Raw genomic sequence first — 26,574 nt, forward strand, 5'->3', positions numbered from 1 at the left:
TGTGAGCTTAGTTCCAGTGACACAGTGAGCGTGGGCCCACGTCTGGGCATATCTGTTGCACTTAAAGCACCACACTGAAGAATACAAAAAGGTGATCAATGGAATGTTTGAATTAATTTTTGGATGCAGCCATATGAGAATCAGTCTTGAACTTTCTCCAATCGCAGCAGTTCAGGCTGAACTGCCAGGTCACCTGGCTCTTACTGCATTGTGAGAGTTGTAATTTGTGCTTTCTATGTGTCATAAAAGTTGTATTAAATTATCAAATGCAAAGTCAAAACAAAGTAAGTTTCACATTAAATGTAAGCAATGACATTTTCTGGAAATGTTCAATTGGAGCAGGAAGATGAGGATGAGGAAAGAGGCTTGAGTAATGATTCTGAGAAATTAGACATGAATTTGTCCACAACATCTACACCCATAACACCAACAATGAACAAATTGTCATTGGCAGGTGGCAGAATTAATTATAATAGGACCAAACACTGCGAACACCTATGCTGTCGACCCCACAACAAGCTCAATTTATAGTTAGTGTAGACTTGGCAGTCTCAGGGTGATCTTCCCCCAACTTTTTGCCTTCCTCCTCCACTTTTTCCGACCTTGTTTCTGCTGGCATTAGGACTCTGAGCACTTTACCACTGCTAACTAGTGCTAAAGTGCTTGTGCTCTCTCCCCTAAACATGGTAACATTGTCTTTTCCCCAATTGGCATAGTTAATTTAATTGTAAGTCGCTAGTAGGGTCTTACTACATGTGCCCAGGGCCAGTAAATTCAATGCTAGTAGTGGGCCTCCAGTACTAATTGTGCTACTCACTTAAGTAACCCTTTAACCATGTTTCAAGCCAGCCATTGCAGGGCATTGCCATGTTGACATGAAAACATAAACCTTTTGCCAGGCCAAACCATCCCTTTTTATATATATAAGTCATCCATAGAATAGGCCCTGAACAGCCCAAAGGGCAAGGTGTAAGGTATTTAAAAGGCAGAACATGTACTTTTAAGTTTTACATGTCCTGGTAGTGAGAAACCATCAAATTTGTTTTTCACTACAGCAAGGCCTATCTCTCCCATAGGATAACATTGGAATTAACTTACTATGTTTTATAAGTGTAATTTCCAATTCAGAAGAGATAAAGCCTTCAAGTCTGGTGTCTCTGGATTCACATTTTAAATACAAACTCATGGTGAAGCTGGATTTCAAATTGCAATTCTGAAAAAGCCACTTTTAGAAAGTTGGCATTTTCTTGCCTTAGCCATTTGGTGCCTGCAGCCTTTCTTTTGTCACATCACTTGGTGTAGTTGGCAATGGGCTTAGTGTATTCCACCTAGACAGCTACGCAAAATGGGAGCTAGGGTGTGACTCGATGGGCCATCACTGGCAGGATGGGAGGAGGAGTTGGGCACAGCCTCCCTTAAATCTGAATAGGCTGTTTTCTCCACCACAAAAAGGGCTGCATATCCACAGTAGTTAGTCTGGAGTCAGGGCAGGGAGGGCACTTCAAAGGCATGTCTTTAGAAATCTCCCCCACTTAATAGGCACCACTTGGTATAAATACTGACCCTCAGATGTCACCACTTCAGTAAATTTTTGGACCTGTGGATAGTCTGCCAGAAAGAAGGATTAGTGTGCTACTGAAGGAGTTACCACTCTGCTGGACCGCACTCTACTGGACTCCTGCTCTGATGACCTGTTGACCTGTTGCCTACTGCTCTCTTGCTTCAGTGAGAAGGACTCAACCTGCACCTCTCCTCAACCCAGAACGCAGAGTGACTCCAAGGACTAGTTTGCTGGCCTCCTGTTCTTAAGTCTCATGGACATAAAAGACTTGCAACAGCCCTATTTTTGCTCCTAGACTCTATCATCTGTGAGTCTGCCCTGCCAAGTGGTGCCACCCCAGTTCTGGACCCTTGGAATTTGGCCTAAGGTGCTCTGCCTTCTGCAGACTCAATGGAACCAGTACATCCTCTGCTGCGCGGTGCAGCCCCAAGCAGAACTGATGCATCAACACCACAGTGTTTTATCAAATCCATCTCAAAAGACTTCCACCAATGCAGCAACCTGCATCTTGGGATCATGGCATTGCCTTCAGAACCCCTGATGGGCAATGCTTCCCTGGAGCAGATGCTCGCATTCCTCATCAACAGCAGCCTCAATGGTGATGCCGAAAACATCACATCGCAGCTTCACCGCTCAGCAGATTCAAACCCGGCCTTCACATCACATGCCTCGTCAACGGGATCCTTAATGTGAACACCACTAGAACTCGCACTGCAGCCTTGCTGTATCTCAGAATCAACACATCGCCTGAGCTGCACGATGCATCTTCAACACGGATCCACGCAATGCTTTTTAAACCAGTATTATAGGTTGTTAGAAATGGGGTCTTTGGTTGGCAGTCAGGTTACCCCCTGTCCAACCCAGGACCCTCACCCTAGTCAGGGTAAAGGAGAATCACTCTCAGTTAGCCCCGCTTACCCCCTTGGTAGCTTGGCATGAGCAGGCAGGCTTAACTTCAGAAGCAATGTGTAAAGTATTTGTACCAACAAACATGGTAATACAGTGAAAACACCACAAAATGGACACAACGCCAGTGTAGAAAAATAGGCAATATTTATTTATATCAAACAAGACCAAAACAACAAAAATCCAACATACACAAGTCAAGATATGAATTTTCAAAAGAATAAGAGCCTTAATCCTTAGAAAACAGTGACAATACTGTTGTTATACAAAGTACCTGGTTAACGTCTAAAATATAGCTGCACTGGCAAGCGTGTTTCGGAAAAGGCAGCGGTGCGTCGATTCCTTCCTCGCAAGAGAGTGATATGGCACCTGGATGGGATGGGGAACCAGGATGGGGCACCTGGAATCCGCAAATTGGATAAGCCAATTTACGCATACATTTTATTTAGAAGCACTTGCACTTTAGCACTGATTAGCAGTGGTAAGGTGCCCAGAGTATCAAAAACAGCAAAAACAGAGTCAAGCTCACATCAACAACCTGGGAAGCAGAGGCAAAAAGTTAGGGGAGATTACGCCAAGGATGCCAAGTCTAACATGGGTACTTTTGTTCAGTGGGCCTAACTGGGTCCCTGAGTCCAGCCCATGCTTCATCACAGTTGGCCTGAACTTGTGACTTTTTCCCGGTCTGGCACAACCAAATTTCCACAGTTGGCACTGTACACTTTTTGGCACTATTTTACTTAAAAACTTTGAAATTCAGTATCTCTGGTTCTACTACTTAGAGTTTTGTCATTTTGGTCTTGGTTTATTTCTTAAAGTTTGATCCATTTTTCTAACCTGGTCTGGCATCTTTTTGTGGGGTATTTTCACCGCTTTACTGTTTGATGTGTTGACCACAATTAGTTTACAGATTGCTTCTAAGATAAGCCTGACTGCTCTGCGCCCAGCTACCAGAGGGTGAGCAAGTGGTAAATTTGAGGTTTGCTTGTACCTTACCCTGATTAGAATTGTGGCTGCTGCCTGACCAGGTGTTAGACCTGGCATCCTTGTCATGGTCTCCCCTAACATTTTGCCTCTACTGTCCCTTTCACACAGAACAGCAACATTAGTTACTCTGTTGTGTTGCTTGAAAAGGTGTGTTAGGAAACGATATGTGGGCATGTAGCCTAAATAATAATGCTTCTAAGAAATTATGAAAGACCTATAGAGTGCACTTTTTGATATTCCAGCTACTGCAGCTACTCTGCACTTGCAACTACCTGACTTCAGCATGTTTAAGGAACTCGTCCTTAACACGTGATTTCATTAATTCACGTAGTCGAAAACGACCCTGCTGCTAATTCTGTATTTGCTGTAGACCTCCCTCTGTTTGGTCAAATAGTGTAACACTGTTCAGACCTATCATCTCTCCTGTCTCTTCCTCCTCTGTTCTCCTGCCAAAAGCCGCATTCTTCTCACCGTGTTATGGCTTTTCACTAATTTCAAATGTATAGTACATATCAGTTATGAATTACATTTTTATATTCACAAATTGGAAACGTCACAAAACTCAGAATCTCTAATTTGCCTGTGTTCTATACTAATGTTTGCAAACAACCATCTTACTACTTTGGTACATGCTAACAGTTTCTTTTTGCGGTCACATGCCATTTTGCGACTGATTTGCAATTTGCAAAACTTTCATCCATTAGGCCCTTATTCCAGCCCTTGATTGTTGTGTTATTTCTAACCATTTCTAATGTGGGAAAGGGTCAAATGAATTTGTAAATGCTCACAAACGGACTCACCATCCATGCGTGGGATTTACTCACTGCAAAGTATCTCACTAATGGATTTAACCAATTGTTGTAAATCCGTCTACTTACAGTCAGAAAAGCAGGTTTATGAACAACAAATCGCTATGTGAATTTGGCATAAGAAATTTAGTAAAGTGGAAGTGTATGGCAATATGTTTAGTTCTTTGCATCCCGTAGAACTCATTCTTTGCTTGCTGATGTTCTTCCAAACTTTCTCTTCCAGATCTCTTCCTTCTTCCTGGAGTTCTGCGCCTGGATCAGCAGGTGAAAGATGTTGCAGAAGACATGCATAGAAATGATTGCAATGGTGGAGACAGTGCCCCAAAGGGGAAGCAGACAGTAGCAAAATTGTGCAAGGTGTTTTGAAGCTTCAACAGTAAGAGCAATACCATACCCTTAAGTGTTTTGCAATGATGTCCCATGTGTGTTCTCTGAGGTTTTTTGCATCAGTCTCAGAATAAAATGGGTAACATGTCTATTCTAGTTTCAGGCTCAGTCCAAAAATATATGTCCCCATAATACTCCAAATGTAATGCTATGTTCTGATAATATTACACCTGTGAAGCTGTGGCACTGGAAATCATACTCTTCCCATCTCATCACACATTGCTTCTCAGTGATCATCCGGGCTGTTCTTATGGAAATCAGATCTACAATGTGAAATCTGAGACCTGGGCTTTTTTGGCCACATATGTAAGACCAACTTGGAGATAGTTTTAAATGAGCAATTCTCATCATCACTTTCCAATGGTAATTTTTGTGTACTACCATCAATTCGAAGACTTCCCCTTTATACAACAAGAGCCTGGTACAAGGGGAAACACCAACAAGACATTTACCACAGGACCTTTCAAATAAATGGCCTTTTGCAGGGGTAGTTGGCATATCAAAAGCGATAATTCAGCTTTCAATAATATCACCATGCGTAATGTAACTGGGTCTCTTGTCTTTCCATGCTTAACATGCTTACTTAAGAAACAAGGTTGCAATATGTTGATATTGCAATTGCCACCACTGCCAATATCCTCCACTGTCTAAATATGTGGTAAATCAGTGGAAGAGTAAACATGACAGGGCAAATATGTGGTAATAAATGTACCTTTCGGTAACAAGCAGATATCATATCAATGGCAGTAATTCAGGTACGAGTGGTGATATTTTCTCCACATCATATACCCAAGAAGCCCAAGGACATCCCAAACACAATAATAGAGAACATTTTGCAATGTAGTGCGAGGTTGTCACATGGTACAGTTTCCATTAGTTCTAAGATTTACAACTGTTGTTATGGAATTATAATCCACTAAAAAGCTAAACTCCGACACAGCATTTACCACAGGATCTTGCTCATGAATTGTCTATCCAGTTTGGGTGTGAATAACATGCCAATACTGAAATTGCATTTAAAATGGGTAATAATTAGTCACTCAGAAGATTATGAGGACCCCTGTCTTCTCAAGTTTAACTTAGGGCCGACTTAGACTTTGGTGGCTGGGTATCCTGTTCAACTTATTGAAAATACCATAGTGTACAATGCACCAGTAATAAGGCGGATGGGATATTCAGTACTTTTGTGATCGAGTAACCTGTCCGCCAAGCGCTAAATAGGCCCTTAGTTCCTTGAGATTCAAAGAGACACATGCAGTACAAATAGTGAACTCTTTGTAGGAAAGTGTGTTCACCCCATTTTTTCGACTGTGTGTGCTATCATTTTTGACTGACCATTGCCAGGCTGATAAACACCTTTCAGAGCATGGGACCTGTCACCTAAAACATGGTAAAAGTGTTTAGTTTTAATTGGCTTTCCTGCCTGTTTAATAAAGTAGCTCAGATGGCACCAGAAGCACAAAGGCCTCTTTTCACATGGGACGAAGTGTGCTCTAAAGTAAAAATAAACCATTTTTGACATGGTAAAAGCCTACCTACTAACTATTACTTTCACTATATGATAATTATGATGAAGATCTCCAGCTGTGGAGCATAGACACCTTACTTCTTGGAACCTAAAAAAACGCATTTTCAATCTGTCTTTCTTAGGTTGTGATCCTAGAGTTTGGAAGGCTAGCCTGACCTTGATATATACAAGAGCTAGCTCAGAGAACATGGGTAAAGGGGGTTGAATTGCTGAGCAACACAGTTATCACAGCTGAAAAAATATAGAATGATCTATCAGGCTTGTGTTTATACACATGAAAGAAGAACACTTCTATAATACCTCGAAATATATATATATATATATATATATGTATATATATATATATATATATATATATATATATATATACACATATATAGTAAAGTAGTCCTCCATGATCAGCAATATATAGCAACTAAATACCACAAGGAAATAAAGTTGCAGTACTATACAGTCAAGTCACAGAAATACAGATTATTTCTGATGTACTGTTTGGTAGATAACATTGCTCTGCTCATGAAAAAACACAGAAAACAGCAAGTGTCTTAAATTATGGATGGCAGGTTGTTAGTCAGTTGATAGTTGGTAACTGGCTAGAAACACTAGGTAACTGGCTACAAACACTAGGGATGAGATTACCATTTTGGGTTGGCATGTCCTTGGTACTCAGCTAAGGCAATGCCTAGTGCAAGCATCTTTTACCATTGTATTCAGGCCATAAAAGCATTTTTCTGGTGGTGGTAATGTGTGACTACAATGTTTGTGCATATCTGCTGTGTGGCATTTTGTTGTGGTGATGATGTGTTCTGTTGTTTTGTTTCTGCAACTATGTGTTTGTGCTGCACAATTGCAATGTTATGCTGTTGAGTAGTCTGGTGGTTGTTGTGTTGTATTCTGTGTTGTCTGTTTTGTTGTGTTCACCCCTTTTGTATAGTAATTGTATTGGTGTCAGAAATTGGGTTATTAACTTCAGAGGAGTTGAAATCTACCAACTTAATACATAAAATCAGGTTAGTCCAAAAGGCAGTTCTTGGAGAATCTCTGCTCAACCCTTGATAGTTATGGCACAAGCAGCAAGCAAACCCCAGTGCAGTGTGCGTTAAGTTCAAGCAGTGCCAATTTTTAAGCCAATAACACAACACAATAAGGCTCCCAAAACCATTTTAGAAAATGTAATTAGCAACCAGCTACCAAACTCATTTAAAGTTTATAAGTGGACTAGAGATATGAATTTAACATTTTTTGAGGAACTACTGCACCCAGAGATTTTATAGGCTTATACTTTAAAATAAACCAAGGATATTGCTCAGTACTTATCTTAGGATGAGTGGTAAGGACAGCATTGGATATGTTGTTTATATTCTTTGAATTGGGCTTTGGCGCAGTTTTCCATTGATTTAGCCATGTGTAATAAAGACAGGAAGTCAATACTTGGTCACTATATTCCGCTGTGTGTCAATAGAGGAAATTTCCAATGTAAATAGTGGTGCCTCTTTCCTCCTTTATCCTTAGTCTTGCTGCTTTCATGGGCTCTTTCTTACCAGTGCCTGTGGTTGAAATATTAACTTGCTTTGTCACTTTATGAGTCTCTGATAGTGTCATTTAGTGGGACTAAGATGATGCCTTACATCTGCTGCTGTCTTCTTATTCGTCCTGGGTTGTTACTGATGCATTGAAAGAAGAGGAAATGTTCATCATGTTCCATGATTAATGGATGACACTGGAAGGAAGGCGTCACTTGCTACAGTGCCAATTGATAAATAAGGATGATGTATGGTGTCCATATGTTTGATTGGACATTTTCCTGCAATATTCTCCTATACTTGACTACAATTCAGAAAGTCCATAGACACATTATGCTGCACATGTTGAACCACCACCTGGTTCTTCTTTATACTGAATTTGGTATGCTGGAACCACATTGAACATCTTTTCATACATCTTCATTTACATACATTTCTTGTGATGATGGCTTGGTTAACAATTTGTGGGCTGATAATGATATGAATACGTTGCCTCCTGCACACACAAAGAAAGATGACAACAGGCCTTGCTTGTCTTTTGTCACACGCAGACAGTTTATTGCCTTGACAGGAGAAGGGGCAAAACTTTCCAGAACCAGATGTGAGGGTAGGGTAGGGAGTCCCCCCACACAAAGGCTCCAGAGCCGCTCTTGAAAACTCTCCTGGGCCTGTGGAAGTTACTGACCTGGTGCTAGAGGACTACCCTGCTTCTTGAAGAACTGCCTTGAGAAGGAAGACTGGACCTACATGCCTTCACCCCTGGCTACAGAGTGATGCCAAAGGTCAACTAGCTGACCTCCTGTGTGAACTTTAGGGACAATAAAAGCTTCAGAGACATCCCTGCAACTGCCCAGCTCACCTGCTGCAACTCGACTTGCAACTGGACCTGGCTGAGCCCAGTGGGTCCCTGGTCCCCAAGAGGTGCCTCCCAAGGTTGTATGCCCATGGCTGGCATCACAGTGTACTCTTCCCAAAACAAAAATGTAGAAAATCCTGACGTTTGGGCTCCTTATGACTGTGAACTTTCCCATCTGCACCAAGACTCTGACGCCTGCGAGGATGGAGAACATGAAGCTATGGTGGGACCTCCTCTTTGCACCAACAATGACAGTCCATGGCAACTGACAACGGAAGACCTACACTTTGCACTACAGTAATGACAGCTCGCAATGACTGCCAAAGTGAAGCTACAGTAATGATTGTCCGCAACTCCCGACCTGCTGTTCACGCTACACTGATGGCCATCCACTATGCTCATACTGCTCAGAAAAGAACTCTTCAGTGATGCTATCATTGTCCCTGTAGCCGACCCATGCTCCATTGCAGTCAATCTAAATTTGTGAGTTGCCCATTACTTGCGTGACCAAAGCTTTGTGCTTTTAGCCACTGTTTTCACTAAAAACTTTACGATTGTTTATATTCGGTTCTACTTACTGGATTTTTGTCTTTCAGGTATCAATTTATATATTAAAATGCACTCTATTTTTTCTAAATTGCTTTGGTAATTTTCTTGTGTTGTGGTTTTACTTTATTACTGTTTGTGTGCTGCATAAATATTTGACACTTTGGGCCTGATTCTAACTTTGGAGGACGGTGTTAAACCGTCCCAAAAGTGGCGGATATACCACCTACCGTATTACGAGTTCCATAGGATATAATGGACTCGTAATACGGTAGGTGGTATATCCGCCACTTTTGGGACGGTTTAACACCGTCCTCCAAAGTTAGAATCAGGCCCTTTGTCCCTAAGTTAAGCCTGACAGCTTTGTGCCAAGCTACAACAGAGTTAAGAACAGGTTAATTTAGTGACTTTCTATGGTTCACTCTGACAAGGAGTGTGGTTGTTGCCTGAGTGGGGCTTCCACCCATCTCAACCAATAATCCAATTTCTTACAAATACTTTTTAGAGGATAAATAAAGTCATCAACATGAAAGAGAGAGTGACATCAGATGATTGGAATAGCACATATAGGCCCTCATTCTGACCTTGGCGGGCGGCGGAGGCCGCCCGCCAAAGTCCCGCCGTCAGGTTACCGTTCCGCGGTCGAAAGACCGCGGCGGTAATTCTGACTTTCCCGCTGGGCTGGCGGGCGGTCTCCTTCAGACCGCCAGCCAGCCCAGCGGGAAAGAGGCTTCCACGATGAAGCCGGCTCGGAATCGAGCCGGCGGAGTGGAAGCTGTGCGACGGGTGCAGTTGCACCCGTCGCGTATTTCACTGTCTGCGCAGCAGACAGTGAAATACATGTAGGGGCCCTCTTACGGGGGCCCCTGCAATGCCCATGCCAGTGGCATGGGCACTGCAGGGGCCCCCAGGGGCCCGCGACCCCCCCTACCGCCATCCGGATCTCGGCGGTCCGACCGCCGGGATCTGGATGGCGGTAGGGGGGGTCAGAATCCCCGCGGCGGTGCAGCAAGCTGCGCCGCCGCGGAGGATTCAATGGGGCCGCGGTACACTGGCGGGACCCCGCCAGTGGTGCCGGTCCGACCGCGGCTTTACCGCCGCGGTCGGAATCCCCATTGGAGCACCGCCGGCTTGTCGGCGGTGCTCCCGCGGTCCTCCGCCCTGGCGGTCAAAGACCGCCAGGGTCAGAATGAGGGACATAGTGCAGAGCTATTACTTTACCTTTGCTGATCACATATAATGCTGCTTACCAAACTGTATTCTTACTTAATTTTATTCTTTGGATGGTTTTGTTGTGTTGTTGTAGTATTTACCAGTTCGGGGAAATTCCGTGTCTGTTTATTTTTTGGATGTTGCAGAATGTCTACAGAACGCATTAACTACAGATAAAGTGTACCAAAGAAATCTAGTTTGGCCATTTAATGCCTTTTTTAGTTCTGTTATTATTCCTACAATAGATTGGGCTGCTTTTGCTAATGTAATATGTTCAGTTTTGAACTAACTGAGATGTGCTAGATTCATCAACTCTTCTTATACTTGCTGTTCATGTTTCCAGAATAAATATAATCATTTTCTCCTGAATACCGTCATGCTATAATTTTCTACCATGAATGAGGCGGCTACTGAGAAATATCACACCATTGGCAACATTCTCAATTTGCCTTTCAGTACAATGCTCTTGTACATTATTTCATAATACGCAATGCACCTTGTAGATACAGTATTGACACAAAAAAACTTCTCGCTCAGTAGTGTTAAAGTTATTCTAAATATATTTAATGAGATTATAGAGATTTAGTTTCATAGATCTATTGGGTTTTATCTTCGGCTTCAAATGTAATTGATGACCTGAAATTTCCTAAATAGTCTCAGAACTGGGAAGAAAAATTGCGGCCAACATCAAAGGATGGTTGACTGGTGAGGTATGTAGATTCTATTTCAAATTCTTCTAGATTAAAACCAATATATCATTCTGGTCTCCTGAATCCAGAATATGTTCAGTAGAGCCTTTCATTTAAATAGGAAAGAGACAAGGATTGCCTAGAAACAAGTCTTTTAGCACATATAAACATTAAATAGTCTGGAAGTACGTTTCCAGAGTCTGCCTTCCTAGCAAAATCCAAAGAGTTGGCTTCATATACGGCTCTTTTACTCACACAGTGATGTTGCTGCAATTTTTAAATCCAGAATAACTCACTTCCTCTTCACTGAATGCTGTCTTTCTGTTTTCTTCCACATGTGTGTACTAGGAATTAATGTTTTAACGACATATTGTTTACCAAAGTTGCAGTAATTGCACTTTATGCTCAAATAATCCTAGTATTTGTGTAGTGCCTGTTGTTAATAGGTTAGTATATGTCTTAAGCATTGTATGAAAATTATTTTGATTTTTGTTGTTTTGTGGTCTAGATGGTAACTATAGAGTGCATTATCAAAAATAAGCTCACAGTTCTGAAGAGTGACAAATGTGTCAAATAAATTATGGTACAGAAAAGAAAGCAATACTTTTTTTCTGTAACATTTATTCTTCTGATGGTTTCCCCAGTATGCAAAGAGGCACTAGCAAAGGCAGTAGATTTCACATTTGGGTCACATGTGCATACCCAATACAAATGGTTAAACCTATTAGCGGTTCAATGACACAATATCATGGTAAACAATATTGTTCTCCATACTGGAGCTGCTCTCCACCTAAACTTGGGAACTACCAAGAGTTCTCTCTTCTCTTTAGCATACTTTATGTGTCATTGTAACCCTGAAGGGGTTTTGTTTTGATTTATACTGGGTGCTCCGTTGTGTCTGGAAAAAGCTTAACCTCTCTGTAGAGCTGTAATGATAGAGAAACACGTGTCAGGGGTTGCTTTTGCTCATCCCAGGTTGGCTTGGATGGTGTTTTACCAATTCAAAGCTGTAGGACTTAGAACAAACCTTGTCATTTTTGGCATAGATGGCACTGTACTAATCCTATGCTTAAAACCTTTGCTAGAATACAGACATTTGAGGTGAGCAAATCTATAGTGTCACTGGTTTTGTAGGGTGCTCTGTACTGGAGCTGCTCTCCACTTAAACTTGGGAATTACCCAGAGTTCTCTCTTCTATTTTGCATCATTTATCCATCACTCTATCCCTGAAAGGGTTTTGTTTTGAGATATATGCATATTTTAGGGTGATCTGTCAAGCTGGGACCGAGAAAAAAAGGGGAATCCCAAAACCCCAAATCCCCATGCTTTTTCCATAGACTTTTTTAAGCCAGGCTACCATAAAAACTGCTGAACGGAATTACACCAAATTTGTCAGGAATCTATACTTGGTCTGCAGATTGTGCTTTTTATGATCAGGTGTAAATCCTTTCAGCAGTTTTTTAGAAATGAAGGGTCAAATATAATTGTATATCTGGATGTTGGGTATTGAAGAGTCTCAAGAGACTCTTGCAGGAGCGCCAATTAAAAATTGTAGCATTCTGATTGGCCCAGGGAGCTTTATTTTCCTTGCTCTATCTCATTCCCATGGGCACAGACTCCTGTGGGAGCAGCGCTTTCATTGGCTGCCAGTAATATAAGAAAAATGTTGCTGACAGCCATTACAGGAAGTAGGGATCTAGTCCACTCTCCTGAAGTTAAAAAAGACAAATAATAAGGGGGCAGGAAAGGGATATCCTGACTACCTAGGTGGCTGTAATGGGGACCCAAAGAGATCCTTTCTGTCACCAAAAAAAATTTAAAAAACCTGTGCTACTCCTATTTAAAACTTTGGGGCTCATTATGTACATGTTGGTCTGGGCTACCATGCCTGCGGTGGCAGTAAATACCGCCATCTGGCATGGCGGCCCAGACTGCCATATAATGATCCGCCCAAAACCCCACGGCGGAAGACACCACCAGCGGTAATGCTGGCAGGGGCGGTGTATTCCTATCCGACAGGGCAGCGCTGCTTGCGATGATACCCATTCTGCCAGCCTTTTCCCGGTGATTCACACCACCAGGGAAAAGCTGGCGGAATGGGTATCTTGGGGCGATTTGGGGTCCCCCTGGGGGCTCCTTCACTGCCCATGCACTTGGCATGGGCAGTGCAGGGGCCCCTGTGCAGTGCCCCATTGCGCAGGTCACTGTCCGATTTACGGGCAGTGATCTGTGCGAGGGGTGCAGCTGCACCCCTCGCACAGAGGCATTGACGGCGGCAATGTCCCAGCCATGCATTCTGCTGGGCCGGCAGGCGGAAACAATGTTTCCAGCCGCCGGCCCAGCAGAATGTTCTTTATGCGGCCGGCAGGGCCCCAGGGGGGTTGGCGGTCAGTCATGGGCAGTGCAGGAGCCCCCATGGCCAGCCCCAGTGCCCTTTTCACTGTCTCCTTTGCAGACAGAGAAAAGCGCGATGGGTGCTGGTGTGTAGGGCTCAATTACGAGCCGGCATCAATGTTGAGGGCTGTTTCCCGGTGGGACAGCGGGTGGAAAGTCTTAATAGGGGCTGCAGGAAGGGGACTGGCAGAGTTTGGCGGCGGCCTTTTCCACCTTCCAAACTCATAATGAGGGGCTGTAAAGAAATGGCTCCCTGTTGCAGTTACCCCCCACTTTTTGCCTGATACTGATGCTGACTTGACTGAGAAGAGTGCTGGGACCCTGCTAACCAGGCCCCAGCACCAGTGTTCCTTCACCTAAAATGTACCATTGTATCCACAATTGGCACACCCTGGCATTCAGATAAGTCCCTTGTAAACTGGTACTTCTAGTACCAAGGGCCCTGATGCCAAGGAAAGGTCTCTAAGGGCTGCAGCACGTCTTATGCCACCCTAGAGACCCCTCACTCAGCACAGACACACTGCTTACAAGCCTGTGTGTGCTAGTGAGAACAAAACGAGTAAGTCGACATGGCACTCCCCTCAGGGTGCCATGCCAGCCTCTCACTGCCTATGCAGTATAGGTAAGACACCCCTCTAGCAGGCCTTACAGCCCTAAGGCAGGGTGCACTATACCATAGGTGAGGGTACCAGTGCATGAGCATGGTACCCCTACAGTGTCTAAACAAAACCTTAGACATTGTAAGTGCAGGGTAGCCATAAGAGTATATGGTCTGGGAGTCTGTCAAACACGAACTCCACAGCACCATAATGGCTACACTGAAAACTGGGAAGTTTGGTATCAAACTTCTCAGCACAATAAATGCACACTGATGCCAGTGTACATTTTATTGCAAAACACACCCCAGAGGGTACCTTAGAGGTGCCCCCTGAAACTTAACCGACTGTCTGTGTAGGCTGACTAGTTCCAGCAGCCTGCCACACCAGAGACATGTTGCTGGCCCCATGGGGAGAGTGCCTTTGTCACTCTGAGGCCAGTAACAAAGCCTGCACTGGGTGGAGATGCTAACACCTCCCCCAGGCAGGAACTGTGACACCTGGCGGTGAGCCTCAAAGGCTCACCCCTTTGTCACAGCCCAGCAGGGCACTCCAGCTTAGTGGAGTTGCCCGCCCCCTCCGGCCACGGCCCCCACTTTTGGCGGCAAGGCTGGAGGGAACAAAGAAAGCAACAAGGAGGAGTCACTGGCCAGTCAGGACAGCCCCTAAGGTGTCCTGAGCTGAAGTGACTCTAACTTTTAGAAATCCTCCATCTTGCAGATGGAGGATTCCCCCAATAGGGTTAGGATTGTGACCCCCTCCCCTTGGGAGGAGGCACAAAGAGGGTGTACCCACCCTCAGGGCTAGTAGCCATTGGCTACTAACCCCCCAGACCTAAACACGCCCTTAAATTTAGTATTTAAGGGCTACCCTGAACCCTAGAAAATTAGATTCCTGCAACTACAAGAAGAAGGACTGCCCAGCTGAAAACCCCTGCAGCGGAAGACCAGAAGACGACAACTGCCTTGGCTCCAGAAACTCACCGGCCTGTCTCCTGCCTTCCAAAGATCCTGCTCCAGCGACGCCTTCCGAAGGGACCAGCGACCTCGACATCCTCTGAGGACTGCCCCTGCTTCGAAAAGACAAGAAACTCCCGAGGACAGCGGACCTGCTCCAAGAAAAGCTGCAACTTTGTTTCCAGCAGCTTTAAAGAACCCTGCAAGCTCCCCGCAAGAAGCGTGAGACTTGCGACACTGCACCCGGCGACCCCGACTCGGCTGGTGGCGATCCAACACCTCAGGAGGGACCCCAGGACTACTCTGATACTGTGAGTACCAAAAGCTGTCCCCCCTGAGCCCCCACAGCGCCGCCTGCAGAGGGAATCCCGAGGCTTCCCCTGACCGCGACTCTTTGAACCTAAAGTCCCGACGCCTGGGAGAGACCCTGCACCCGCAGCCCCCAGGACCTGAAGGACCGGACTTTCACTGGAGAAGTGACCCCCAGGAGTCCCTCTCCCTTGCCCAAGTGGAGGTTTCCCCGAGGAATCCCCCCCTTGCCTGCCTGCAGCGCTGAAGAGATCCCGAGATCTCTCATAGACTAACATTACAAACCCGACGCTTGTTTCTACACTGCACCCGGCCGCCCCCGCGCTGCTGAGGGTGAAATTTCTGTGTGGACTTGTGTCCCCCCCGGTGCCCTACAAAACCCCCCTGGTCTGCCCTCCGAAGACGCGGGTACTTACCTGCAAGCAGACCGGAACCGGGGCACCCCCTTCTCTCCATTCTAGCCTATGTGTTTTGGGCACCACTTTGAACTCTGCACCTGACCGGCCCTGAGCTGCTGGTGTGGTGACTTTGGGGTTGCTCTGAACCCCCAACGGTGGGCTACCTTGGACCAAGAACTAAGCCCTGTAAGTGTCTTACTTACCTGGTTAACCTAACAAATACTTACCTCCCCTAGGAACTGTGAAAATTGCACTGTGTCCACTTTTAAAACAGCTATTTGTGAATAACTTGAAAAGTATACATGCAATTTTGATGATTTGAAGTTCCTAAAGTACTTACCTGCAATACCTTTCGAATGAGATATTACATGTAGAATTTGAACCTGTGGTTCTTAAAATAAACTAAGAAAAGATATTTTTCTATATAAAAACCTATTGGCTGGATTTGTCTCTGAGTGTGTGTACCTCATTTATTGTCTATGTGTATGTACAACAAATGCTTAACACTACTCCTTGGATAAGCCTACTGCTCGACCACACTACCACAAAATAGAGCATTAGTATTATCTATTTTTACCACTATTTTACCTCTAAGGGGAACCCTTGGACTCTGTGCATGCTATTCCTTACTTTGAAATAGCACATACAGAGCCAACTTCCTACATTGGTGGATCAGCGGTGAGGTACAAGACTTTGCATTTGCTGGACTACTCAGCCAATACCTGATCACACGACAAATTCCAAAATTGTCATTAGAAATTCATTTTTGCAATTTGAAATTTTTCTAAATTCTTAAAAGTCCTGCTAGGGCCTTGTGTGTTAAGTCCCTGTTTAGCATTGTCTTTTAGAGTTTAAAAGTTTGTTAAAAGTTTGAATTAGATTCTAGAAACAGTTTTAGATTCTTAAAAAAGTATTCCAACTCTTAGCAGAATAATGTCTGATACAGAGATGAATGTGGTGGAACTCGACACCACACCTTACCTCCATCTTAAGATGAGGGAGCTAAGGTCTCTCTGTAATATCAAAAAAATAACCATTGGCTCCAGACCTACCAAAATTCAGCTCCAGGAGCTGTTGGCAGAGTTTGAAAAAGCCAACCCCTCTGAGGATGACTTCACAGAGGAAGAAATTAGTGACTTGGAGGGCAATTCCCCCCTTCCAGTCCTAAATAGGGAGACCAGGGCCCCTCAAGCCCTGTCTCCAAAAATGATAGTCAGAAATGTTGCTTCCCTCACAGGAAGGTCCAGCATTTCTGAAATCACTGAGGATGCTCTCAGTGAAGATGACCCCCTGTTAGCCAGGATGGTCAAAAGATTGGCTTTGGAAAAGCAGCTCCTAGCCATAGAAAGGGAAAGAAAAGAGATGGGCCTAGGTCCCATCAATGGTGGCAGCAACTTAAATAGGGTCAGAGATTCTCCTGACATCCTAAAAATCCCCAAAGGGATTGTAACAAAATATGAAGATGGTGATGACATCACCAAATGGTTCACAGCTTTTGAGAGGGCTTGTGTAACCAGAAAAGTGAACAGATCTCACTGGGGTGCTCTCCTTTGGGAAATGTTCACTGGAAAGTGTAGGGATAGACTCCTCACACTCTCTGGAAAAGATGCAGAATCTTATGACCTCATGAAGGGTACCCTGATTGAGGGCTTTGGATTCTCCACTGAGGAGTATAGAATTAGATTCAGGGGGGCTCAAAAATCCTCGAGCCAGACCTGGGTTGATTTTGTAGACTACTCAGTAAAAACACTAGATGGTTGGTTAACTGGAAATGAAGTGTGTGACTATGTTGGGCTTTATAATTTGTTTATGAAAGAACACATTTTAAGTAACTGCTTCAATGAAAAGTTGCATCAGTATCTGGTAGACCTAGGTCCAATTTCTCCCCAAGAATTGGGAAAGAAGGCAGACCACTGGGTCAAGACTAGGGTAACCAAAACTTCCACTGGGGGTGACCAAAAGAAAGGGGTTACAAAAACTCCCCAGGAGAAGGTGGGTGACACTAGAAACAAAGAAAAAGAGTCCTCTGTAGGCCCCCAAAAACCAGAACAGGTGGGTGGGCCCCAAGACACAACCCAAAACAAAGGTGGGTACCAGGGTAAGAACTGGGATGCCACTAAGGCATGGTGCCACAACTGTAAACAGTCTGGGCACCACACCAAGGACACTTCTTGTCCCAAAAACAAACCCCAGAACACAATTCCAGGGGTAACCAGTGTAGCCATGGGAGATGACTCCTCAGATGAGGAGGTCTTCATAGCCTTCAACTGGAAACAGGGCCCAACAGGTGAGTTGGAGATTCCAGAGGGAAGTAGACACTTCCACCACCTACTGGTGAATGGAATCCCAACCACTGCCCTGAGAGACACTTGTGCCAGTCACACTATTGTGCATGACAGGCTGGTGCTCTCAAACCAGTACATCCCAGGTGAGACTGCCAGGGTAAGAGTTAGCCTAACAGGGTCACTAAGAGGCCTGTGGCTTTAGTACCCATAGAAGTGGGTGGCACTCTTAGCTGGAGAAGGGTAGTAGTCAGTACAGACCTCCCCCTTGATTGTCTCCTTGGAAATGACTACCCAGAGGTTAGTCAGAGCCCAAGAGAGGAACTGGTCCAGTGCCAGTCCTCTCCCAAGGATTCTGGAAGTCCTGCCTCTGCAGTAAATGCAAGCAGGCCCCAGAAGAAGAAGAAAAGAAAACAGAGTAGGAAGGGTGAACAACCTTTAGCCAAGGTTACAGCAAGCCAAGGAGATTCTGCTCCAGTAGGGGAGAACTCCAAAAATGGCCCTGATAAAGTCCAACCTGACCCACAAGAAGTCCTGGCTAGTCAGGCAACTGTTAAGTCTGAGTGGGTGGCTCCTCAGCTAACAGAAGAAAGAGTGGAAGAAGGGTGTTTACTACAAAATGTGGTAACCCCCCACTCTAATACAGCAGACAGGCACCCTGAACCCAAAGAAGCCTGTAACTTAGCCCCTTCCCTTGTAGGTGAAGAGCTAAAGGTGTGGTTCTGGGCACTGACAGCTGTCAGTGGCCTCTGCTGGGTGTTAGCCTTTATGGCTGCACTATCCTTGGCATGGTGGTCAGACCCCATGCCAAATAGCAAGTTAGGCCCCCTGACCCTGTTGGTCATGGTGGGGTTACTCCAGCTCTGGGTAACCTCTTTGGGTAAGCTAGGGGTGACCCTGGCTAAGATAAGATTAGCAGAGGTGGATACCTCTAAACCCAAAATAGAGAGAATGGGTGAAGACATAAAAAGCACAGACAAGAGGCAGTTCAGACTAGGTCCTATCACTGTGGAAGTAGGTCAGTTCCCCAAAGGGAATGACCTGAACAGAAGGATGTAAGGCAGAGTAGGCCCTGCAACTAACCAGCCTATTTCTCCTACTCTTCCTCGCCTGACAGACTAGGAAGACTCTCCCAGCTTGGGCTGAGTCTCCTGGCCTGTGGGCTGGGGGGGGCTTGTGTAAAGAAATGGCTCCCTGTTGCAGTTACCCCCCACTTTTTGCCTGATACTGATGCTGACTTGACTGAGAAGAGTGCTGGGACCCTGCTAACCAGGCCCCAGCACCAGTGTTCCTTCACCTAAAATGTACCATTGTATCCACAATTGGCACACCCTGGCATTCAGATAAGTCCCTTGTAAACTGGTACTTCTAGTACCAAGGGCCCTGATGCCAAGGAAAGGTCTCTAAGGGCTGCAGCACGTCTTATGCCACCCTAGAGACCCCTCACTCAGCACAGACACACTGCTTACAAGCCTGTGTGTGCTAGTGAGAACAAAACGAGTAAGTCGACATGGCACTCCCCTCAGGGTGCCATGCCAGCCTCTCACTGCCTATGCAGTATAGGTAAGACACCCCTCTAGCAGGCCTTACAGCCCTAAGGCAGGGTGCACTATACCATAGGTGAGGGTACCAGTGCATGAGCATGGTACCCCTACAGTGTCTAAACAAAACCTTAGACATTGTAAGTGCAGGGTAGCCATAAGAGTATATGGTCTGGGAGTCTGTCAAACACGAACTCCACAGCACCATAATGGCTACACTGAAAACTGGGAAGTTTGGTATCAAACTTCTCAGCACAATAAATGCACACTGATGCCAGTGTACATTTTATTGCAAAACACACCCCAGAGGGTACCTTAGAGGTGCCCCCTGAAACTTAACCGACTGTCTGTGTAGGCTGACTAGTTCCAGCAGCCTGCCACACCAGAGACATGTTGCTGGCCCCATGGGGAGAGTGCCTTTGTCACTCTGAGGCCAGTAACAAAGCCTGCACTGGGTGGAGATGCTAACACCTCCCCCAGGCAGGAACTGTGACACCTGGCGGTGAGCCTCAAAGGCTCACCCCTTTGTCACAGCCCAGCAGGGCACTCCAGCTTAGTGGAGTTGCCCGCCCCCTCCGGCCACGGCCCCCACTTTTGGCGGCAAGGCTGGAGGGAACAAAGAAAGCAACAAGGAGGAGTCACTGGCCAGTCAGGACAGCCCCTAAGGTGTCCTGAGCTGAAGTGACTCTAACTTTTAGAAATCCTCCATCTTGCAGATGGAGGATTCCCCCAATAGGGTTAGGATTGTGACCCCCTCCCCTTGGGAGGAGGCACAAAGAGGGTGTACCCACCCTCAGGGCTAGTAGCCATTGGCTACTAACCCCCCAGACCTAAACACGCCCTTAAATTTAGTATTTAAGGGCTACCCTGAACCCTAGAAAATTAGATTCCTGCAACTACAAGAAGAAGGACTGCCCAGCTGAAAACCCCTGCAGCGGAAGACCAGAAGACGACAACTGCCTTGGCTCCAGAAACTCACCGGCCTGTCTCCTGCCTTCCAAAGATCCTGCTCCAGCGACGCCTTCCGAAGGGACCAGCGACCTCGACATCCTCTGAGGACTGCCCCTGCTTCGAAAAGACAAGAAACTCCCGAGGACAGCGGACCTGCTCCAAGAAAAGCTGCAACTTTGTTTCCAGCAGCTTTAAAGAACCCTGCAAGCTCCCCGCAAGAAGCGTGAGACTTGCGACACTGCACCCGGCGACCCCGACTCGGCTGGTGGCGATCCAACACCTCAGGAGGGACCCCAGGACTACTCTGATACTGTGAGTACCAAAACCTGTCCCCCCTGAGCCCCCACAGCGCCGCCTGCAGAGGGAATCCCGAGGCTTCCCCTGACCGCGACTCTTTGAACCTAAAGTCCCGACGCCTGGGAGAGACCCTGCACCCGCAGCCCCCAGGACCTGAAGGACCGGACTTTCACTGGAGAAGTGACCCCCAGGAGTCCCTCTCCCTTGCCCAAGTGGAGGTTTCCCCGAGGAATCCCCCCCTTGCCTGCCTGCAGCGCTGAAGAGATCCCGAGATCTCTCATAGACTAACATTACAAACCCGACGCTTGTTTCTACACTGCACCCGGCCGCCCCCGCGCTGCTGAGGGTGAAATTTCTGTGTGGACTTGTGTCCCCCCCGGTGCCCTACAAAACCCCCCTGGTCTGCCCTCCGAAGACGCGGGTACTTACCTGCAAGCAGACCGGAACCGGGGCACCCCCTTCTCTCCATTCTAGCCTATGTGTTTTGGGCACCACTTTGAACTCTGCACCTGACCGGCCCTGAGCTGCTGGTGTGGTGACTTTGGGGTTGCTCTGAACCCCCAACGGTGGGCTACCTTGGACCAAGAACTAAGCCCTGTAAGTGTCTTACTTACCTGGTTAACCTAACAAATACTTACCTCCCCTAGGAACTGTGAAAATTGCACTGTGTCCACTTTTAAAACAGCTATTTGTGAATAACTTGAAAAGTATACATGCAATTTTGATGATTTGAAGTTCCTAAAGTACTTACCTGCAATACCTTTCGAATGAGATATTACATGTAGAATTTGAACCTGTGGTTCTTAAAATAAACTAAGAAAAGATATTTTTCTATATAAAAACCTATTGGCTGGATTTGTCTCTGAGTGTGTGTACCTCATTTATTGTCTATGTGTATGTACAACAAATGCTTAACACTACTCCTTGGATAAGCCTACTGCTCGACCACACTACCACAAAATAGAGCATTAGTATTATCTATTTTTACCACTATTTTACCTCTAAGGGGAACCCTTGGACTCTGTGCATGCTATTCCTTACTTTGAAATAGCATATACAGAGCCAACTTCCTACAGGGGCAATGTTTCTAACACCACCTCTGCCAGCTGCTCGTGCGTTGGCCTGACAGTGAGCCCAGGTGGTGTGCAGCATGCACACTGACTGGGGAGAGGATAATAGACCTACTTTTATTTTGATTGTAGTTCATGGAAATAGAAACAAGCACTGGCAGTACCAACAGGTCTGACTTTAAAGGAATGATGCATGGTAAAGTGAAACATTACAGGTAGATAGCATGGAAATTGATAGGTATTTGTGTTGAAACAAAGAACTGTAGAGTAATATTAATGTATTGAATGATCACCGCATTGGTTCTGCAGACCTACCCCAAGGTCTGTCCCACAGCACCCACCGACCTGTACCGCACCCTGTCTTGAATCACTGATTGTCATGCATCCTTAACTGTTGTGCAACTTTTCAACACTGCATATGCCCTGTCATGCCTCACTTCAGTCCCAAACCCGTCACTATGCTGCACCACACCCTTCCCCGCATCCACCAATGTCACAAACCTGGCCACCTCTTTGTCTGTTTCAACCCCCCAGCTATCCCACCTGTTTCACAACGAGTATCACACACAGTTACACAACATTTATTTTCCCTAACACATTCCAAAAATGTATGTGCTTTTGTATCGACGTGTGTTTTTCAAATAACTCCATTATCAATGTAATTGGCGCCTATTGCATGACGAGAACCACACCAAAAAATTGTAATTCTCCTATTCTATTTTGTAAACGTTATGGATCACTATAAAAGAGATTACCTACCACATTTCTTAAAATAAAACACTCAATGCCAGATTTAAACAAGAGATGGAAAGCTGTAACATCACGGATGGGGAAGACAGGGCAGGAGTGGGGCAGCAAACCACACAGGTGTGTCCTTAAACCTGGCTCTAAACTCACTGTTCGTTAAAATGAATATAGGCATTTGCAGAGTGTGAAATAATTAGCATGTTGAAGGTCCATAATATATAGCAACTTACCGCGCTATTGGAAGTGTGCGCAATGTTTTTCTATCTCGGAATTTGTTTTTGTAGTTTCATATTGTCATACTTTGCAAAGATTGCAAAGTTTGCGCTTTAATTTCCACTTCCTGAAAGCAATGTTATTTGCATTGCGGGTCATTTTCAAGGCAGGCCACTCACTTTCAACTCACATGTAAAGTCTTTGGTGTATATTGCCCAAAATACATGATTTTCAGCACCCAATAGGTAGAAAAGGTGCTAAACTGGAGGGGCTTTTATGAAGAAAATCTCCTGTGGGTGCTACTGGCAATGCCAACTAGTGTACTGTACTTGTTTCGTTTGTTTTTTTATATCCTTTGTATGCTTTACTTGATTACTTATTTAAATGTAGATCATTTAAAAAAATGCTGTAGCTCTGAATGTGAAGAAACCTAGAGAAATAACTTTCCACATTATACACTGCTCGTCTGCAAATATGAACCATTGGTATTTTTTCATTTGTACTTGATTTAACAAAATGTACTTCATCAAAACAAGGCTGGAAGGGGTTACATTTGTGCTGGATGGCAAAATCACACGGAAGAAACCTGTGACTATTAGAAGAGTGGATTCACAGCTTGAGGTAATTGATAAATGGAGTCTTGAGGCAGTAAAACGTGTTTTTCCAGTGTCATTTGTGCTGGTGTTGTGGTAACAAACTAGAACGGAACTTTGAACTGTAGTAATGCATGTGAGAATGTGTGTTTATTAGTATAATTGCTCAAAATAACACTTGTCATTGGGCGACATTTATTTTCACCACTGTGGCATAGACATATATATGTATCGATCAAAACGTTTAAACAATGAAAGGCATATATCTATAGGTAACTGTCAGAGTGATATTCATCAAGAAGCACTTTATTAGTATTTGTTTTGAAATTGTGCAATATTTCAACTTAACATGTTCTTTCTACGCTAAATAGTATAAAATATGTTTCCTGTGCCTTTTTATGCCTGGGATGAGCTAGAGAGAAGGGCAAAGGAGCAAGTTAAGCTATAAGCCTGCTTCTAAACAAATGGCAAAACGCCAAACCGAATTGAATTTTTGGAATGAATGTTGGCTCCCAGGAGCACAAGTACTGAGCTGGCTATTCACTCACAGATGTGATCCTGGGTACTGATAGACCCGGCTGCATTAATAACATAGACAAATTCAGCAATTAGATCCAGTCTGAGCAGCCGTGGCATGGCTCTTGTATTTATGTTCGGTGAAAGCATGTTTCCTCATTGCCGAGCCCCAGAGCCAGTCTTCCAGGAACACAGCGATCAATACCTGTTATTGAGACTACATTTATGGGGTGTGTTAAATTACCACAATTCTCAGCGTTTGCCCGTGAATATGGCATGTTTTCAACCACAGTGCATTATTCCAGCTTGAGAGTGATGCAGGGAAGCTGTATGTCTCTTGCTGCCATAACATCCTTTCAATGCCACTGGCCTTACTCTAGACGGCCAGCGCGCAATTATGGGGTGCAAGGAGTATTACTGCAGTTCAGGGAATTAAGCCACAAGGAAACATACCTCACAGCTGTGATGTTCCTAATACTGTAGGCATTTCAAAGAAGATTTGCCTGCCTATCTCCCTTGAGAATGTTCATTAGCAATAACTACCTATAAAACTGAAGGGACAATTACAAATGTAAGGCTCCATAGTCCCACAGTTTCCTAATTAACAATACAATTTAGTGCTCTATTTATACACAACAACGAAATAAACAGATGCAATTGGCACATAATATATGCGAGTGTTAAGAGGAAATAATACTTGTTCATAACCAAAAATGCAAATGAAATGTAGAACTATAGATGGATAACAGTTATCAACGAAGATGTTTTCCACTGAGAGGTATTGAGTGACATAAAATAGAAATGGAGAAAATTAGTGTGAATCTGGAGTTGATTATGATGTCGCTCAGAGCCCCATCATGAATGAAATCCCCGTTATTGACCTTTTACCCATCTATATTTGTATATTATGTAGGCCACCAAAATAATCCCCCCCTGTCTTCAACTGATACGCAGGGCCAGAGGAGTTATGGGTTAGCCCTACATACCATGGCCTCTTGTCCCTGTCCCAATATAAAAACAATGCCTGGCCTCCTGCCACCCATCTATAAATTGATATTATGTATGCCCCCCAAAATCACCTGCCCCTTTTACCTGTTACTTAAGACGGAGGAATGCAGAACGATGCATATATCACATGGCCTCTCCTCACTGTCTGAAATATTTTTTTTTTAAACCTGACTTCCTCCACACACCCCACCACCTTCTGTGCCATCCCATCCACCTCTTACCTAAGCTGGGGTCTCTGCTTTCCTTTGGAACAGAGAGCTAGCACTGCACTGACAGGCTCACTGAGATCCCTGTCAAAGTAGCCTGGGATTCCTTTATTATGTAGCAACAGATAGAAACACCCTTTGGTTCCAACTGCTGCTAAAGCACACCATTAAATAATCAGATTTAGAATCTGAGATTTATGTTAGTGCTCTCTTAGTAAGAACTATATATACTAAGGTTATTGTTGATTCTTGTGCTCTATAGACATCCACCCCATACGCCAATTTGTTAAATACCCTCAAATCAGAGACTGTGCTAGTTGTGGGATACATTTCTCAACAGTATGGATGTATGTTTTGGGGGCACCTCTAAAGAAATCAGTGGTAAGAGATTTGAATGGGTCCACAAGTGTCCTCATTAATTAGAAACACATGCAAAACCAAACACTAGGATAAACAGAGGGGGTCCAGTTAACCACTTTCTAAGTACAAAAGTAACAAGGAGGATATATTCCTATCAATATTGAAAGGGGTCATTGCAATCCAAAACACTAAGGACCAAGAACACCCATCTACTGGGTTTGCTGTGCTCACTCAGAAGATCTTGAAGGACTTGTGACAGTTGTCACATCTAAGGATGATTACGTGGACAACAAAAGCATAGATGGTTGGAATGTTATGTCTGAATAAGGATTGATTGAGCAAGGTTACTTTAGATGTTCCTGTGATAAAATAAATTTGGTCAGATAACAAGGCAGGACAGTGATAATGGATGGCACATCATTTCACATGCATACTATAGTGGAGCTGAGTAATGCTGTTGGTGAGGAAATGGGTATCACTTTCATAGTTGTGGTTACACACAGTTTATGGTGAAAACACCTACAGGAGCACATCTGACTAGTTTATAGAGTATAGAGAAGTATATTTGTGGCAAGTGGTATGGAATGCTTGCCTGCACTGTGTTATGTGTATGAGGTTCAATGGAATCAGAAGGATGCCCTTTGCATGTGCATGGCACAAATTTATAACAGGCAATATGCTGAATGTGTTATACAGCCTCTCTTAAAAGACTCTCTTCATAATGGTTGTGATGGTGGGTCAGAAAAACGTGGGTGCATGCCCAAAAGCACTGTTATTGTACCCTAGTTTGCTGATGAGGTGTGCTGCTGGACAGAACCTTAGTGCAAAGCAAAACCTTATGTATGACCCTCTCTTTTCTGCTAGCACTTTCAACCGATTAATCTAGCACACTCATACTGCCCTAAAAGGTGGGCAATTTGTAAATGCTACCCGAAAGCATTTATATGTCTATTTTTGTCTTTTAGCCTGTGGACTAACCATTTTCAATCGTAGCCACTACCCGAGGCTCATCTCAAAGGCAGGGATGAGCAGAGGTTGCCTTTTCATATGTAGGATCCTGCTTTATGCAACAAAAGATGATTTGAATGACTGTTTGTACTATGTAATATTTGTGTTGTGCGAACCAAGTTGTT

General features: G+C 44.7%; 1 protein-coding gene across 1 annotated transcript in view; it reads left to right on the forward strand.

Annotated features, from left to right (window-relative positions):
- Positions 1-4,496: 4,496 nt before the first annotated feature.
- The window catches only part of ESRRG (estrogen related receptor gamma), a 661,632-nt gene continuing 639,554 nt past the window's right edge, over positions 4,497-26,574 (forward strand). Inside the window, exon 1 of the mRNA XM_069233890.1 lies at positions 4,497-4,639. The gene's annotated coding sequence lies outside the window, so the exon portion shown is untranslated. The remainder of the gene's footprint in view (positions 4,640-26,574) is intronic.

The sequence above is a fragment of the Pleurodeles waltl genome, chromosome 5 (assembly GCF_031143425.1).
Source record: "Pleurodeles waltl isolate 20211129_DDA chromosome 5, aPleWal1.hap1.20221129, whole genome shotgun sequence".
In the NCBI taxonomy this organism is placed as follows: Eukaryota; Metazoa; Chordata; class Amphibia; order Caudata; family Salamandridae; genus Pleurodeles; species Pleurodeles waltl.